A 13,513-nucleotide genomic window follows, 5' to 3' on the forward strand; every position below is an offset into this window, starting at 1 on the left:
TGAGGATATACGTAGCATCTCTTCTCTCCTATTCGTTTGTTCTTTCTCTTGGGAATCTGAATTTTTGGACATTGCTGATGAATTGCTGTCAGGCTTGGGTACTCTTAGTTTATTGCCATAGAAGAAGAGAGAGATTACTTCCTTGTTTGCAGTACCTGTCTGCTCTAGTCCTGTCTGTACAGTGTTTCCTAATTAATATTTCCTAAACACCTACCTCATAACTTTTTTTCATTTACTAAATATTAGTTCTTATTTTCCCAGCTTTCTTGAGGTATAATTGACAAATAAAATTGTATATATTTAAAGTGTACAAACTGATTTGATACACCTAGACATTGGGAAATACTGGTCCTGATCAAGTTAATTAACATTTTCATCACCTCACATAGTTCCCCTCTACCCCCATACCCTTGTTTTTGTTTTTGTTTTTTTTGGTGGTGAGAATGCTTAAAGTCTGTTTCAGCAAATTTCAAGTATACAAGACAGTATTATTAACTACTGTAACCATGTTGTACATTGGATCCTCAGAACTTATTCATATTCTTCTTAAAAGTGAAAGTTTGTACGTTTGACCAACGTTTTCCTGTTTCCCTCATCTCCCAGACCCTGGCAAGGACCCTTCTATTCTGTTTCTATTCAATTTTTTTTTTCTTTTTAAGATTGCACATATAAGTGATACCACGTGGCATTTGTCTTTCTCAGTCTGACTTTTTCCATTTAACATAATGCCCTCCGAGTTCATTCATGTTGTCACAAATGACAGGATTTCCTTCTTTTTTTATAGCTAAATAATATTCCATTGAATATATATACCACATATTCTTTCTTCGTTCATTGATGGACACAGGTTTCCTTCTCTTGGCTATTGTCAATAATGCTGCAATGAACATGGGAATGCAGATATCTCTTTGGGATACTGATTTCATTTCCTTTGGATATGTATCCAGAAGTGGGATTGCTGGATCATTCGGTAGTTCTATGTTTAACTTTTTGAGTAACCGCCATACTGTTTTCCATAGTGACTGCACCAATTCACATTCTCACCAACAGTGTACAAGGGTTCCCTTTATTCATATCCTCACCAAGATTTGTTATCTCATGTCTTTTTTCATAATAAACATTATAATAGGTAGTGAGGTCATATCTCATTGTGGTTTTGATTTGCATTTCCCTGATGATTAGTGATGTTGAGCACCTTTTCATATATCCGTTGGTCATTTGTATGTCTTCTTTGGGGAACTGTCTATTCAGGTCCTCTGCCCACTGTTTAATTGGATTTTTTTTTAAATTTTGCTATTGAGGCATATGAGTTCTTTGCATGCTTTGGATATTAATCCCTCATCTGATAGGTAGTTTGCAAATGTTTTCTCACATTCTATAGGTTGCCTTTTCCTTTTGTTGGTTGTTTCCTTTGCTGTGCAGAAACTTTTTAGTTTGATGTAGTTCTACTTGTTTATTTTTGCTTTTATTGCCTGTGCTTTTGGTGTCAAATCCAGAAAGATATGGCGAAGACCTATGTCAAATAGCTTACCACCTATGTTTTCTTCTAGAAGTTTTATGGTTTCAGGTCTTACATTTAAGTCCTTAATCCATTTCAAGTTAAGTTTTGTCTATGGTATTCTTTCGCATGTGGGTATCAATTTTCCTAACACCAGTTATTGAATAGACTATCCTTTCCCCATTTTGTGTTTTGGGCACCATTGTCAAAGGTTAGTTGACTGCATATGCATCCCACATAACTATTTTCCTGAAAACTTTCATTTACTCCTGTTTGCTGTGCTAGGATTCATGGCCCTCAGTTTACTGTTCTATTTTCATTGATCCCTAATCATCACTCTGCTTCAGTCAGTCCAGTGATTTTCCTTCTTCCACCTCATCTCAGGTTCATGCAAAGTAGCTTCTTGGGCAAAGTTGCCTTTTCTTTCTAAACAGGTCCAGTCAGATCATCACATATGACTGCTTGTACATATAGAGGAAGGCAGACTATCAGGAGAAAACTATTTTAGGATTCTATGTTATAAACATTTTAACTAAAAAACTTTTAAATTTAACGAGTTCATGCTTCTTAAAACGAAAATGCTGAACACAATTTAATCCTTTCCAGGTAAATTAGAGTGACATTATACACAGTAAAAATAAGTTGCATTGTAGTGATTTCTACTAGACAGGTAAGGTATTAAGGACTAGTTGTCTGATCCTACATTGAATAATACGTCTTGCAGCTGATATTTGTTTTTATAATGAATGCACACGTGTGTTGGTTGAAATTGCTGTGTTGAGATTAATGTTCTCAGAAATTATTTCTACATTACCAGGAAGTGGTACGTTTGTAGCCTCTCCTGTACCATCTTGAGATTAAAAAAAAAGATAAGAACTTTCTTTTATTTCCATTACTTAAGTTTATTTAAACTTGTGTTTAAAAAACAAAATATCTTCTCAAATCCCCAGTCATATTTCCATGCAGCTTGGTTCTAAGAGTCCTGGAAACAAAGAACAGTATCAGTCCAGGACCTTTGCAGGAAATGTCCTCAAGATCACTAGTGCATCTTAGTATGTTAGCCCAAGGGCCAACTGGGATATCAGGCCACATTGAAGAGATACTTTAATTTGTAAGATTTGTTGTGACCGTCAGACAACATATGTCTTTTGACTCCATTAAGGAATGTGTGAAGGCACAGCACTACTAATGCTACATTAGCTATCTGTCTTTAACTTTCAAAAATAATTTGAAAGCATTTTTAATGCCATTTTTCAGACGGCGAAAAGAAGTGCAAAGAAGTTAACTTGGCCAAATATAAGTGAAGGAGACGTGATTTTAGCTCGAGAACAAATGCTTTGTCTCATTACTGTACTGCTTCACTATAACAATCAAGATGTGGAGATTTCTAAAATTTTCACCATGAATGTTAAGAAAACACTAGATTGCATGATGTGTTACAGAAACCCCCACTAAAATCCACTGAAGTAAGAAGTTGTGAATTCTCTCTGTACTTTGATAAATTCTCCTTGGGAGCACACCGGTTTGGAATCAAGAACGCTTGGTTCTAGTCCTAACATCTCCATTCTGTGGGTCTCAGTTTTTAATATTAAAACTCTCCAAGGTCCCTTCTTAGTGCAGTGATACATGCCTATGGAATTGGGGCTTTTTGCATGCTTTATGAAGTATTTTAGAGCCAGCTGGCCTGGCAATTTACACTGGAGGAAAAAGTAGCCATTAAGGTCTTAAATTTGTCCCGTGTAGTAAAGACTGAAGGTGAAGATGAGAAGTTTTGTTTTCTTAGGTTTTGTTGAAGCAGGCTGCTACTGACTGCTGCCCTGGGATGCTTGGGATTCGTCATAGGGCCGGAGGCTGTGCCTGCGGTCTGGCAGTGGGCCATCCTGGCGAAGCACAGCACAGGGGCTGGTGTGCGCTGCCACGTGAAGTATTAGATAACTGCCCAGAAGAGCTGCCATACATGCAGAGGAGGGGGTATTCAGGGCTGCCCATGGTAGTCATAAAATGATAGATATGAATCTAATCTTAGAAAAGCGAGTTGAACTCCCTCACTTTTAGTTGGGGCTCAAGGAAGTGAGGAAAGTTGTGCAAGTTTGTACCTTTAGTGTGAAAGTTGAGGATGGAATTCGGGTCTCCTGACTACTTATCTAACTCACCACTTACACTCATTTATGCTAAATACCATGCCTCCTTTTGCTCCCACAGGAATATGGTCACTTGGTGAATTTATGTTCATTTATTTCATGTACAACCTGAAATGCCTCTTCTTGCTTATCAAATCAACATAAAGCACTTGAAAATTGGATTCAAGCTTAGACAACAGACACAGTGACGTATTAAGATCATTTTATGCCGTATCATGATGATTTTTAGGGAGTTAATTAATTTCCGCTCAAGGAAGCATAAACGGCAACTACATGCAGGTAAAAGACAATAGACAAAAAGGTAGCAGTAAATGGTTGCCCTTTGGGTTCCACAGGGCTTGTGTTAGATAAGGTCTTACTTTGCATAGTTATGATGCGGTAAAGAAGTATACTCCCCACTAGTAAATATTTCAGAGATGCTAAATTGGGAAACTGGCAAATTGCAGGTATGAATGGATGAGTACAATGTGCTCAATGAATAAGGAATCAAAAGGAATCGGAAGGAATCGAAAGAACGTAGGCACCTTAAATGTCTTCAGGTACAAAGAAATCACCACAAACGAGACCATGATGGAGGATAGGTACTGGCTTGTCAATAGATTTGGGTTTGCAGTTTGGAAACCACTCTGTAAACTCCACAAAAACTAATAATTGTGCTAATAACCTTGGTGTTGATAATCATAATCTGGGTATTCAGATTTACTGGCATGACATTATGCAAATCAGTTAACCTTTCTGAAAATCTAATTCCTCATCTGTGAAGGAGTTGGATTAGAATATATTTCCTGGCTTAAATAACCACTGTTGGACAAAGAATCTTATAATTAGTATCTGCAGCTCTTCAGGAGGAAAAAAAATAACGATAATTGATAACTTCAATGAGTAACTTGATTTCTTTGAGTTATGGGATAGTCATGCTTTTTTCAGTCGTCATAGATACTCCCCATCGCTTAAGATTATAAATATATGAGGCTTGAACACACAAAGGAAACTTAGAGATAGTCCAGCCCTACTCGAAATTTTATTCTTAAGGGTGGAGAGGCCTTGAATTACAAAGTGACTTGTCTAACTGGTTAATGGTGAAGCCCAAAGGACTAACAAGGCTTCCCAGTTCTCCACACACAGGGCTCTTTTCTCCTATAGGAAAAGGGGTAAATAGGTTTTCTTTCTCATGCCAATTCAGGTTGATTAGTAAGGCCTGGCTGTTGAGAAAGACTGTGGAACTGAGAGCCAGGTACTATAGAAAAGACTAATGTTATTGATTAGGACTGTTTGCTAGATAAACAGAACAGGGAAGTCACCTATATGTTTGCCACCTCCTCTCAAAGCTATGGTTTACACATGTTCCTTGAGGTTAAACTTTGAATATTTCTTCTGCCTTGCTTTTTAACAACCATCACTCACAGTATTAATTAATGTTGTCTAAGGTATTTCACTCTAAGAGACGGCCTATGTCTCAGTGGACCAAACTTGGATTTGGTCATTAGGAAATACGTCATTCTCAGTGCTTGGATCCTCATTGGGTTTTCTTGAGCTGTTTTTCATTTCTGACGCTGCTAAATGTTTTAGACTTCTCCATTAGCATCATGTGGCCTGTCTGACTAGGATTTCAAGCTGCCAGGGCAGGACCACAGCTCTGAGTACAGGCTGGCTGTAGTTTTGTCCCTCATGATAAGACCATGGAATACAGTAGGAGAGGAGCGGCAGATACCTTGTCCTTTGTGGTTCCGACAACTTAAGTGCAATTCTTGGCAGCCTAGTTTTAGACTCTGATATGGGCCTTTTCTCGTATGATGTTGCAGGAAGCTTTCTCTTGCTGCTGACATGTTCTGGCTCCTTGGTTTACTCAGAGGAGTGGTGAAGGAGACATACCTCAAGCCAGGAGCTGCTATGTTGGCCCTTATGCTCTACTTTCTATAACTTTGCAGGATTTTGGAAGAAAATGAGAATATACTCTGGAACTGGAGATACATATACCCACACATAGATTCATATATATATATATATTTTCACTTCTTCAGGTCTTTGTCCTCATTCCTATCATCTGGAATTGTTTTGAAAGAAAAACGCATATTACCCTCATAAGGAACTAGAGTTTAACTTCGGAAACTTATAACACATTTATAAAAGACACAAAGTGTTCTCTCTTTTTAGAACTGTTCAAGTGCAAGTCAGATTTGAGTTCAAATGGAATGAAATGCCTGTTTATTTCTGGAAGCAAGTTTAGTTATTTTCTAGTCCAGATTCTTTGTTTTACAGATGAAAAAATGGAAATCCAGGGTCTAGGAGCGTTAAGTGATATGCTCGGTGGTACATTTCAGAAGAAACAGAATAGGAAAAAGAAGCCAGAACTTGCCAATTTTTGGTCTCACGCATTTTATCTCACACCGCACTACTGCCTCTGGGTTTAGAATTACAACAGTTTGGTTTCCTCTTAAACTGATGACTTAGGTTTTTGTTAAGGTTTGATTTACAGTCTAGTAAAAATTTAATACTTATGTTCATTTTGGGTTTTAGCAAGTCAATACTATTCTAGAGTTTTATTTTTATTTTCTTTAAGCCTGTAATGGGCATTGAGGTCTCCCTGTGGTCTCTGGACTTCTCTCTCGGCTTTGAAGATTCTGCTGTTCCCTAATCCATCTCAACTTATGCATATTCTCAACCACAGGGGAGTCTGGAACATGCCAGACATTATGGTGAGGCTGTTACAACGCTCACCCCGGTCTAAAACCTAAGCCACAGGAGACACAGACTTCTGGTTCCGCAGAAAGCAGGTGTTACAGGTAAGGAAGGGAGCATAATGTACAACAGCCAGATTTTAAACAGCTCTGCTCAGATTTCATATTCCCACACTCCCTCTAATTTACAGGCTTCTGTTCACAGGTAGTTTGAAAACCTGTCTGTACCAAATTTAAATATTCAGTGACTTGCCTATAACTAATCATACTTGAAATTAAAAAAGCATGTGTGAACAAGCAATAGCACTAACTAGTACTCACAGGGGAATAGTCCAGCTATATTACAATGAGACTTTTGGCAGTAAAAGCACTCAAGTACTGTTTCTTAAAATGTAAGGATTAGGTGTTCTTGAGGTAGAAAAGAAAAATCTATTCTTTGCAGATGGAGGGGACAAATGAAATGGATTCACTAGCAGAGTCACTTTTATGGAAATTTGGATCTGTACTGTGAAATTTTAGTGTTTAAACAAGATCAGAGGCCTTGTAGGATGATTTTTTAACATGCTGGATTAGAAACACCAGACAGAATTGATTCCCAGTAAAATGGAAAACGTCTTGAATTAAAAAGGGGCCTCAAAAAAAAAAAAAAAAGGAGCCTCACTTGGTAACACTTAATTTTCTAACATGAGTGCTCCAAACTCTTAATAACTATTTTAAAACACTTGATAATTTCATGTAAGATAAATTTTACGTAAGAATAAAAATGGACAGCGTATATGAATTTGGTGAGACTGAGCATACAATGTGGATTTGCCTTGGAAAACTTGGGCAGTTTTTGAGATTATTGAAGTTGAGCGTCTGTTGCAAGATATCTAAGTGAACTCTCCCAAAGCATTTCCTGGAAGCATTTGCCCAACAAGTAATCTTCAAACAAACGAACAAACATACATACCCACCATTCCTCTATTCCGTGTAATATAATCCATGGACCAACAAGAATAAGCTTATTTTCTACTTGTACAATTTTTGGGTGGTGCTGCTTATCCTAACCTTCTCACCATCTGTCAAGACATAACTTTCATTACTCTCCAGCATCACTTTTAACAGCATCATCTTTCTTTTCGTCCTTTCTCCTTCCCTCCCTCCCTCCTCCTCTCCCCCTTTGCTTTTCTTCCCTGCCTCCTTTTTCTTTCTTTAAAAGGAATCTCTTTTGACCTGTGTTTTCCTCAAGGGTTCAATTGTTTTTATATTTCTCTCCCTCATAATACAGTCTTTGGGGATTTAAAAATACGACAGAAATAGAATCTTCTGTGATTTCTCAGCAGAAGGGAAGGTATGGTTTGTATTACTTTCTCTCATAGGATTCTTTATGGGGTAAATATTTCCAGATGCCCCAAATCTCTTCGTTACGTTTACTATAAGAACCAACAACTCTTCCTTTTTCTCTACAGTGACATGATTGTGTCCTGGGATGGCTCCCACTCGTATCGCTATGAAAACAGAAGTTTCATAAACCAGAGATGAGTTACTTCAACTCAGTTTAATTCAATAAACAGTTATTGAACATTTACTGTGTCCAGGATACCATTGGCCATGGTGAATGATACATGATCCCTCCTATCAAGAAATTTGCAATCTAGTATGGGAGAAACTATGCAAATAAATGTCCAACCATAAGATGACTGCTACGGTATAGTAACAAGCAAAGATTTAGGAACTCAGTAGGTAAGCAAAATAAGTAGAATAGTAAAGATGAGGCTCTTTTGTTTGTCAGTATTTTACTTTAGCTCTGTATAGTTTTGAGATATGAAATGGTGTCATTTTACTTTACAGTTCTTGTTACTTTATAATCATTACCACGACTTTGTAGTCATAGCTCATGGGTAAGTTGCTTCACTTATGTGAATGTTATGGAGAGGTACTATGCTTCCGGTAGAGTCTTCTTCAGAAAGAGATTTATTGATTTGAGTTTATAACACTGAATTATGGTGAGGTAATACGTTTTACTTCAACTCGAAGATAGCTACTTTATCGATCCCGTGGGTAAACCCTTACTCTAGATCTGGGTGGTGAGCCCTCTCAGGATCAGCTGTCACACAGCAAGAGATAAGACTTCCTGGATCAGTTTTCTAAAGTGACAGGTTTATTCCCTGGTCAGGACAGAAGATACTCTCTTTTTAACGAACAGGCTAGACTTCTCTGTGTGCGTATTTGTTCCATGTGTTTCGGGGTGAGGATGGGGTTGAGGAGTCTATTCTGTTTTTATGGGGCATGAATCTGGCTTAAAAATGACAGAGCCCTTTAACAGGGAAATTGCAGCTGGAAGACACCAGCAACTAAGTAGATCTGGGACTTGAGAAACTGTGCCTCCCTGGAGCTATCCAGGGTACTGAACCACTTCTCCTTATGTTGCCTTCTAACCCCGCGAAACAAACATTCAGACATTTAAAAATATCTAGCTTTTTTTTTTTTTTTCTGACTAGAGAAATTCTTTAACCTGTATATTTCTGATCATTGTTCTTGCTCTAGTCTTGGCCAGCTGTAGCAGTTCACCTCTTGTGTCTTTTATTCACTAAACAAATATTTAGGTATAACCTTCTCTGCGTTGGGCACTTTTCTCCTGGTTAAATTACTCAGATTGAATATGATTATTTTTGCCTTTTTGTGAAATTTGGGTTAAAGAAACAAATTTTATGGGATGCCTAAAGGATCTCAGGTTTTCAAGTGTCGTTTGAAGAACCTGGTTTCTGGTCCAAAGGTTGTGTTTGTTTACGTTTGTTTACAGTACTTACAATAGCCCTTGGCATAAAATAGGCAGCACAGAAATTTTATTCCGCTGATGATCAGATTTATTTTGTGGAATTTTTTTTAAAATAAATTTATTTTCTGTATTTATTTTTGGCTGCGTTGGGTCTTTGTTGCTGTGCGCGGGCTTCCTCTAGTTGTGGCGAGCGGGGGCTACTCTTGCTTGTGATGCACGGACTTCTCACTGCGGTGGCTTCTCTTGTTGTGGAGCACGGGCTCTAGGCGCATGGGCTTCAGTAGTTGTGGCACCTGGGCTCAGTAGTTGTGGCTCGTGGGCTCTAGAACGCAGGCTCAGTAGTTGTGGTGCACGACCTTAGTTGCTCCGCAGCATGTGGGATCTTCCTGGACCAGGGCTCGAACCCGTGTCCCCTGCATTGGCAGGTGGATTCTTAACCACTGCACCACCAGGGAAGTCCCATTTGTGGAATATTTTTCTATACCATGTTACAAGGAACATATTTCTTTTCAACCTAAAGGTAAAATTCTTTGAAGAAAAATTTTACCCTAAGTGCTCTAGATGCAACATGCACATAATCCTGATGAATGTAGACTAAGCATTTTGGGACACTGTCATATACATTAGGACCAAAGTACAGGCTGACCGGAAAGAAAGGGACCAGAAACTTCCAGCTCAGACTTTTCTATTTACGTATTTTCTCAACCATCTTTTCATTCTATTTTATTCATACTAGTCTATTCTGTATTCAGGTAAACAACCACCACCTGTTCACCCCCTCTCCTCCAAAAGAGGAAAACAAGAATTTTTCCTTTGATGACAGCAACACATGACCCAGGAAGGTGGAGTATATTCTAAACTGTCCTTTTGTAATTCCTTGTTCTAAGCATCTGGCAAGACAAATTGGTCTTGACTTCCCTGGAAATGGTGGTTTCTTTCAATGAGTATAAGGGGTACAGAATCAACAGTGTTCCTAGTGTTCTCAAGACCAGTTATTGTATGGGTCAGTAAGGCTAAACCCTTCACCCCCAACCTGGTGTTAATTTAATGTTATTCTCAGTAAATATCTGAGACAGACTGAATTTGAGCAGAATATAAAGTATCTGGCTGAAATTGAATCAGGTTCAGTGTTCTAACATAGCGATTTACCACTACCCACATCTATTTCTGTGGTATGCCTTTTTTTTTTTTTTTTTTTTTTTTTACAACATGTACATTTAGAAACTTGGTAAGGTCCAAACTGTATCATAATTGACTTGAAAATGTCAGTTTCTTGGGATTGCCAAACTCAAACACTTTTCTTGGTATCTCAGTGAGAAATCAAATTTGAGGTTGAAGAGTATTGACCAGTAAGCTTCTTTTCTAGAGATTGTTACTCTACCTTTGGTCATGGACCAAGTATAATTATTCCTATTGCTTTTATTTCCCATTCCTTAGGGAAGTGATAGGCACTTGTTTAGTCACCGGAAGTTGTGAGAATTTGTGGACCTCAGCAAAGACCCAAGAGACCTATGCAACAGTATTGTTTTCCTACTTATTACCCAGACCCAGTTTGTTTTAAAATCTATTTACTGATTCCACCTGAGTTGCATGACTTAGTTGTAATATAATCTCTTGATTTCTTGAATTATCTCCAGACTGGACTTCATGATTGATTTCTTTTTCGCCTTTGACTTATTCAGATGGAAATAGGTTAAACAAACAGAAAAACTTGACTATTATTCAAAGGCTGAAGGATTCCTTCATTACTTCCCTCCATTTCCTTGGGAATCAATACCATTGGCTGTTTTCTTTTAGTTAGCATAGTTTTGCTTGCTTAATATAATTAATATAGTAATTTAAGAGTTATATATATGTGATCTGACTTAACCTTCCAATTCTATGGTGTAATATTACTACTGTCATTTTATGTGTGAGAAAGGTAATGTTCAGGGGGAGTTAAGGAATTTCTAACGACCATAAAATTAGGAGTCAGGACTGAAGATTCAGACCCAGCTCTCTCCGACATTAGTCACTGCTTTTAATCACTCTTCTGCTTGCTTTAATATTTCTTTACTGCCCACATAAAGTGCCATGTCAGAATATAGAAATGGTTATTAACTGAGGAAATAGGAAATATTTTGATGTTTTTAGGGAAATTCAAAACATTGTAGAATAAAAAGCTGGACATGATTTCATTGGCAGTTTTATCGCGATGGCTTAAAAGAAATGAAGTTGTTCCTGAAGGTACCTAGTTTATTGTCGTGAAATATATTTGCTTTGCCTCATGCTGTATTTTGTAACATTTGGTCCTGGTAGGGTTTATTTGTGCATGTAGTTTAATATAAAGATCTCAGTTTTAACAAATACTGGGAACTATTCGGAGAAAAAGCCAAAACAGATGTGTTTTTACTCAGTAGTTTTTGTTTAGGTCTGAACCTTTGATAGGAATTTGTTCCACAAATGTGGTTATTACAGAAGATGAAGAAAGCCAAGCTGAACACAAAGTTAGATGACTTGTCTATTTAATTTTAGGTGATACTTGCCGAATGTCTTGAGAAAATATTTTTTCAACTTGTTTCAGAATTAGAATAGACTCTGTTGACATTTTATGCAAGCATATATCTGTTATTCCTTTTTAGAAATTCGAAGTAAATTCTTCTTATAAAAATAATACACAATCAATAATACACGACCATTTTCTATGAGGAAATTTTCAAATGAAAAAACATTAATCTCTAAACATCCGTAACACCAACCAGTTAATATGTTAGCATGTTTCATTTGGTTTTTGACACACGCAAATGCACACAAAACTTAACATATAATTATATAATTTTATATGTAATTTTGTGTTCCAGTTTTCTACTTAATTAATAGCATTGTCTTATTTTGCATTTCTGTGACTTCCAGGGAGATATAATCTACTTTGTTGGCCAGTTCTATCTAATTTGGGGTTCTCTGCTTGTGTGTATGGTGTATGTGTGTGTATAATTTAATATATATATGTGGGTGTGTATATATACACATATGTATAATTCGTTTTCTTGTTTTAGAAAAAGATGCATTGTATTCCTTTTTTTTTTTTTTGGTTTTCGTTTTTTTAATTAATTAATTAATTTTTTTTGGCTGTGTTGGGTCTTCGTTTCTGTGCGAGGGCTTTCTCCAGTTGCGGCGAGCGGGGCCACTCTTCATCGCGGTGCGCGGGCCTCTCACTATCGCCGCCTCTCTTGTTGCGGAGCACAGGCTCCAGACGCGCAGGCTCAGTGGTTGTGGCTCACGGGCCCAGTTGCTCCGCGGCATGTGGGATCTACCCAGACCAGGGCTCGAACCCGTGTCCCTTGCATTGGCAGGCAGATTCTCAACCACTGCGCCACCAGGGAAGCCCTGTATTCCTTTTAATACATCACAACTTACCCATTTTATTGGGAAGACTTTGCACATATTAAAATCTGATATATTAGGACTAATCAAGAAGAGGTCAGTGTGACTAAGATGCTTTTTAAATGTTTTTTTGTGTTGTATATAGCAACTGGAGCTGCTTTCCCAACAGAAATTTGAAGTAATGCCGAACCTGTGCTAATGAATAGATATAATTAATTGGAAAACTTCATCTGTTTTCCTACAGTGTCTTAAAGACTTTAAAATAATCCCTCAGTAATTTAATCATATCTCTCACTGTTCATATCTCTCATATCTCACACTGTTACTTCTGATGCCCTTACATTTGTCAAAAAGAAAATGAGGGTTTTTTGGACCTAAACTGAGAAGAATTATAGCGGAGGGAAGATGAGAGATGTATTTCTTTAACTGCCAATTATGTCTGATCCTGCGAGAGTACAGAATTTTTGATGGGTGTGTCTTCAATTTTGTGGACCCAGGCGTTGCCCACTGCCCAGCTCCTCTGACTATACCTGACCCAGATGCTCAGTTTCTGTCTTTTCTGTATTGATCGTAGGTGGAGGAGTTACTGATGGCCATGGAGAAGGTAAAACAGGAGCTGGAGTCCATGAAGGCGACGCTGTCCTGCACTCAGCAGTCACTGGCAGAGAAGGAAACTCATGTGACCAACCTTCGGGCCGAGAGAAGAAAACACTTAGAGGAAGTTCTGGAGATGAAGTAAGTTTTATAATATTGTTCTTCAGGCATATGCTTAGTTGAAATACTTGTCCTCATCGCTTTCATTTTCTGGCCCCGTTTGTCACGCCTGACACGCTTAGCCTAATTTTAATGCTCACTTGTGTTTCTCACTCCTTAGAACAAATTTGGGACAAATCCTCGTCAACTAGAAACTTTTTTTGCCTCCCTGTCATTGAATTTTGCAGTCCTCTAGAGTGTATGTATCCGTATGCAATTGTGTCTCTGAAGTTCCTGAAACCTTCTGGAAAGTTCTGGCAAGTTGTTGAGCTTTCTGAGGAAGATAACCATTGCTCCTGAGGTCATACGATGGCTAGGC

At 38.0% G+C, this 13,513-nt stretch overlaps 1 pseudogene; it reads left to right on the plus strand.

The window, feature by feature from the left end:
- LOC114238973 (ELKS/Rab6-interacting/CAST family member 1-like) overlaps positions 1-13,513 on the plus strand; it is a 102,166-nt pseudogene that overhangs the window by 15,485 nt on the left and 73,168 nt on the right.

Source organism: Balaenoptera acutorostrata, unplaced genomic scaffold (genome assembly GCF_949987535.1).
Source record: "Balaenoptera acutorostrata unplaced genomic scaffold, mBalAcu1.1 scaffold_449, whole genome shotgun sequence".
Taxonomy (NCBI): Eukaryota; Metazoa; Chordata; class Mammalia; order Artiodactyla; family Balaenopteridae; genus Balaenoptera; species Balaenoptera acutorostrata.